Source organism: Panicum hallii, chromosome 9 (genome assembly GCF_002211085.1).
Source record: "Panicum hallii strain FIL2 chromosome 9, PHallii_v3.1, whole genome shotgun sequence".
In the NCBI taxonomy this organism is placed as follows: domain Eukaryota; kingdom Viridiplantae; phylum Streptophyta; class Magnoliopsida; order Poales; family Poaceae; genus Panicum; species Panicum hallii.
In genome coordinates, this window is record NC_038050.1 from 18,751,575 (window position 1) to 18,757,574 (window position 6,000).

The window sequence follows — 6,000 nt, forward strand, 5'->3', positions numbered from 1 at the left end:
TTTTGCCTAGCTGCTCATAGAGCCCGTTGTTGTAGAAGGTTGTGGTGTAGAGGCACCTGCTTGCTCTTCATTAGTACTCAATGGCCAACTCATCGTCTGGAGTGCACTAGCGATTGTTGTTGCTCATCCTGCAGATAGAACAACCATATAATCTAAGTTCCATGTACCTTATGAGACAGCTACAACTACGGCGACTATATTTTACCTCGGCGACCAGTTCGTATTCGGGGTCATCTTCTTCTTGCCTCTCTCACGTCGGTCGGGAACTTATTAGGACACCCTCGAGTGGGGTGTCGTAGAAGTCATATGGATCTCGTCCGCTATCCTCGGATGCGTGGATGAGGACGGCGACTGGTGGTCGACCTCTTGATCTTCTACGTTTTTGTTGCTCGCCATTGCTATTAAGTGCAAACCCAAGAGCATAAAATTTCTATATTTCTACAATTGATAAAGTTTCAAAACTCTGATATTTCTAAAATTTCTATATTGCTAAAATCTCTAAATTCATATATTGCAAAATTTAAGATAGAACAACCATAAAATTTATATTCCTAAGATTGTCCTAACAAATTTGCAAATAACACATCAAAATTTCTATATTGCTAAAATCTCTAAATCTCTATAGTGCTATATTTCTAAAATTTGTATGGTAAAATGCCTTTTAGAGTTTGATTAACCAATAAAAAAATAAAACTTGCCCCACAAGGTGGCGTGCGTGGCGAGGCAGAAGGCCAGTAGGCAGCGCGGCGGCTCCACGTGGTGCGGCGCGAGGAGGCAGCTTCGGGGGCGTGGGGTCCTCGGCGTGCACGGCAGGGGAGGCGGCGCGGCTCCTCAATGCACAGTGGATGCGGCCGCTGTCGACAGAGCAGGTGGTCGGCAGGCTCCTCGAGGCCGCCATGGTTGAGCATGGCGTGGCTGCAACCGGATCTGCAGGCTGGTCGGAGTAGGCGGCGGTGCGTGGAGGGTGCGGCGGAGAGGGTGGGCACGGTGAGGTGCGCGGCCGGCGGCGACGGGAAATTTTGGCAGCCTGGCGGCATCGTTTCGTTGTGCGCTAGGACTTAGAAAAATTTCGGGCATGACCTATCTTTATATAGTAAGTTCTATGCTGGTGGGCCACATAAGCAACCGCCAGCACAAATGCTCCTCCTCTAACATGGGACACTAGGAGGCATTTATGCAGGTGGGCCACATAAGCACCCGCCAGCATAAATGTTCCTCCTCTCACATGGGAGGCTAGGGGGCACTTTTGCACACAGGCCACATAAAGCACCCGCCAGCACAAATGCTCCTCAGTGACGCATGAGGCATCTGTACTGGTAGGCGTCTTAACTACCCGCAAGGACAAAGCATTTTTTTTTGAAGATAAGTAGTTTATGAGATAAAAGTTTAACCACAAATACTGTTTGATGACTACAAACATTTTATAAAAGTAAGGCATTATATATATATATATATATTTGTTGTATAGAATTATTTGTAAATTTTTGTGTTCATTTATTGTTTACTGGAGATTAAATTATTTTTTTTGGTATAATTGGTTTACATTCATATTTGAACTACATGTGTCTTAAGATCTAGAGAATTTTTTTTATAAAATTCATATTTGAGTTACCTAGTTCCAATATAGCTTCTATACGAAAAAGGAAGGAAAATGTGAAAGGTAATCTTAAGATAAATCAAGTTAATCTTTACAGGTCCAATGAAAAAATAATGTTAAATCCTTTAATTGCTGAAAAAGTCTATAACTTTGTATGGGTTAGTTTAATTGGTCAATGAACATACAGAAAAAATTTCAGTACTAATATATTACACATCTCTAAAGGAGTTTCATAAACCTTAAGGAAAACTTTGAGATATGCGCTCCATCTCTTGTCTTTTAGTTGATATGCACATGAACATATTTTTAACTACTAATATATTACATATGTGTCTTTTATTTGGAGTTTCAAATTTTTTGAACCTTGTTTACTATTTTCTAAGGACTAAATGATTTTCCAGCGTGTTTCCAGAAAATAATTACCACTGGCGGGCAACTTCAGAAATCCGCCAGCACAAGTCCTTAGTGCCTTGTCAAATAGCGTAACAATTGAAGACTGATCGAACTTTTTGTCAAATAGCCTTCCACTAGCGGATTGTTTCTAAGTTTGGCAACACAAGTTTAATTCCCTATGTGGGCAGCACTTTTTTTGATAAATGATTTATGCTGGAGCGCAACGGCATGGGCAACCCGCCAGCACAAATCATTTACCAAATACCAAAAAAAGGTGTGTCGTGGGGGCTCGAACTCGGGATGCCAAAATCAGAAACAAACTGCCTCACCACTAGGCCGTTCAAGTAAGTTCAAATAATCATGAATCATTCTCTTTTATGACAAAAACTGGTAGGAACGATTTGTGCTAGCAGATTTCTTAAGCGCCCGCCAGCACAAATGGTCCCCTGGCATAAAAGCCGTTCCTAGCTTCGAAATTTCTCTAAGTCCCGGCGGTTTTCATCCACTACGCCGGCAGGCTGCCGGATTTTCCTGCCGCCGTGAACGCCGACTCGCTGGCCCCGCCCTGATTGCGGGTGCTGCTCCTGGTCTTTTGCAGTTGGGATGGGCATTCAGGGAGTCAGGCGCGTATCGAGTACAAGGTGGTTTTCAAGCCTACATCATCTTAACTTCAAACGACAACATGCTGACCATTGCTACAAGGCTACAGATAGTGCATTAATATATGCACTGGATCATGTTGATAGGTTCTTCGGAGTCAATATCAACGACATATATTGGACCCATTATGCCATCCAATTTGCTGCAGTCCCTCCTGATGTTTGAGCTTGAAATGTTGATGTATGCTAGTTTTATGTATTATTGAAGTTGAAGAACTTATTATGTACTACACTATTTATGTATTATTAATTTGAAGAACTTATCATTGTTGAAGAATATATATTGTGCTTGATTATTTATGATGCAAGTGACCAGGAGAAAGATAGTACTTGGAACAATTAAATGACAAGGTCCCATTAGCATAATCCCTTTGGAGGTAATTAAGTTACAAAAGGAAGTAGTACAAAGCAACACAGGGTGGAATATGGCTTCATCCGTTTACGGTTCTTCCAGGGCAGTCGGTGTGACACCAGGGCTTCAATTTTTTGTCCAAGTTGTTCTCTACAAGCTTGATCTTCTGTTCGAAATCTGTAAAAAACTCCAATTCCTCATACTAATTGTATTCCTCAACATCAGTTATGCCATCAACACCTAGAATTCTTTGCTTTTCAGAGATGACAATATGCTTCTTCTGTTTCTCGGGGTTGGTTATGTAGAAAACCTGCACGACACGCTCACCGAGTACCCACGGGTCATCTTTGTAACCCATGTTGCCAAGGTCAACAAGTGTCAACCCGTAGTTGTCGACATCCGATGACTTAATCCACTGGCACTTAAACACAGGGATCCTAAGATTTCCTCCGTAGCTAAGTTCCCATATAGCATCTATATAGCCATAGTAACTAATTGCATGACCATTTGCGTCCACGGCCTCTATCCGAATGCCACTATTTTGGTAGGAGACGCTATTTTTGTCCTTTGCATTGGTATAGAAGGTGTATCCATTTACGTCATATGATTGCCATGATGTCATCATGCTTGATGGACCACAAGCCAACAACCATATCATTCTTGCATCTGTGGAATCTTCTTTGGAAGGTTTTTGCTTCTTCAACAAGGCCGAGAACGTACGCTTCTGCTCTTTCACAATCCAATCCTCTGAACGACCACTACTTTGTGCCTGAATCTCATCCGGGTGTTACTCGAGGAGCGGCCCAACGATTGTCAGCTATTGTAGAACACTGGAGTGTGCCTATTCCACTACAACATAATCCATGTTGATGAATCTCTTCATGCCACATTTCCTAATCCCAGACAACCTCCCCTCATGTGGAGATTCAGATAGATCAATCGCTCTGTTATCTTTTATGTAATCTATGCAGCAGTCAATATGTTCTTCGGTGTGGTAGCCCTCCATCATGGAACCCTCTATGTTGGAGCTATTTCACATGTAACCATTCAGAATTGACATGAACCGCTCGCACGTCCACATTTGGTGAAAGTATGTAGGACCAAGTTCAGTGATCTGATTTACCATGTGAATCATAAGCTGCTCCACGATATCAAAAAAGGAAGGAGGGAAGCACATCTTAAGTTGGGCCTGCGTCTCTGAGACGAACAGTTGTAGACAAGACAAATCCTCACATTCAATCACCTTATGGGAAATCATGTTGAAGAAGTAACACATCCGTGTGATAACCATCCTCAGGTACACTGGTTTTATAGCTCTGATCGCAATAGGGAGGAACACCGTCATCATCACGTGGCAATCATGAGAAGTGCAATTTGTTAGCTGCAAATCGTTCATGGAGACTTTCACTCCTCTTAAACACTTGCAAATTGCTTGTTTCTCTTCTGCTGTCACATTGTAGCTAGCCACAGGAAGATACTTTTTTCCATTTCCATGATCTTGTGGGGTGAAGCTCTGGCCTGATACCAAGTTCAACCAAGTCGAAGCGGGACTTGAGGGAATCCTTCTTCTTGCTTAATAGGTCCAAGAAACCGATGGTGCTCTTAAAAACATTTTTCTCTAGATGCATACCATCAATGGCATGCCGAACTGCTAGTTCCGGCCAATAGTCCAAATACTGAAAAATATTTAATTTTTTTGAATGGCACACCCTCAACGATGAATGGAGTATTCTTCTTCTTATTTGGGTCCTTTTCAATGACTTCTTGCCATGCTTTATCTTTACCTTCTGGACCATCTCAAACACTTTCTTGCCATTGAGATACTGTGGAGCACCATCTTTCTCAATCGTATTGCCGAAATGATCTTTCATCTTACGATACCTGTGAGACTTCAATAAGAAGCTTCGATGACGCATGTACACTGTTTTCTTGCTACCAGGTAGGAACAAGAATGCAGTTGAATTGATACAGACCACACAACCTATCTTCCCTTTGATTTGACCGTTCATGGAAAACAGCGCAGGATAGTCATTGATGGTAACAAAAATAATGGCTCTGAGTGTGAAGTACTCTTGTCAGTACTCATCCCACATACAGAACCCCTCCTCCCATAGCTTCTTCATATCTATCAACAAAGGCTCCAAAAAAACATCTATGTCAATGCCAGGTTGCTTTGGACCTTGTATAAGAATGGTCAGTAAAAGGTACTTTCGTTTGTGAGCCACGGCGAAAGGTTGTAAATGGTTAGGATCACTAGCCATGTGCTGTGGGTGCTGCTTCTTTCACCAAAAGAAATCATACCATCTATACTCAATGCAAATTTTATGTTCCTGGTTTCATTGCGAAACTCTTGTGATTTGCATCGAAAGTCTTCCACTATTGAGCATCGGACGGGTGTCGAAGCTTACCGTCATCTCTATCGGGTCGATCGGCATGCCATGTCATAAGTTTAACATTCTTAGGATTTGAGAACAAATGCTCCAGGTGGTCGATCACTGGCAGGTACCACATAACCAACGCGGGAACCTTTCTCTGGTTCTTGTCCACATTGATACATGTGTCATCGTCCACATGAGGAGCAGCACCCTTATTCTTCGAGATTGCATCTCCCGCCTCATCCGGACTAAAATCTGCATTACTTTTGTAATGACCTGAGCCACAATTTGGACAATTCTCATACTTCTCATAATCGTCATAGTACAAGATACAGTGGTTTGGACAAGCATGTATTCTTTGAACACGCATTGATAGCGGACTGATAATCTTTTTCACTTCGTATGTGTTTTTCAGCACGAAGTTAGGCTTTGGAAGCAAGGACCCTAGGAGGCATAGAAGATCATTGAAACTACTATCTGACCATCCATGCTTTGTCTTAAGCATTAGAACTTGAATTAAGAAGTGTAAGACCGTCCACATATTCTCACTTCCCTTGGATTCATCTTATACACAGTCACAGGAGATCTTCATGAGCGCACCAAAATTTTCTAGCCCCTTTGCAC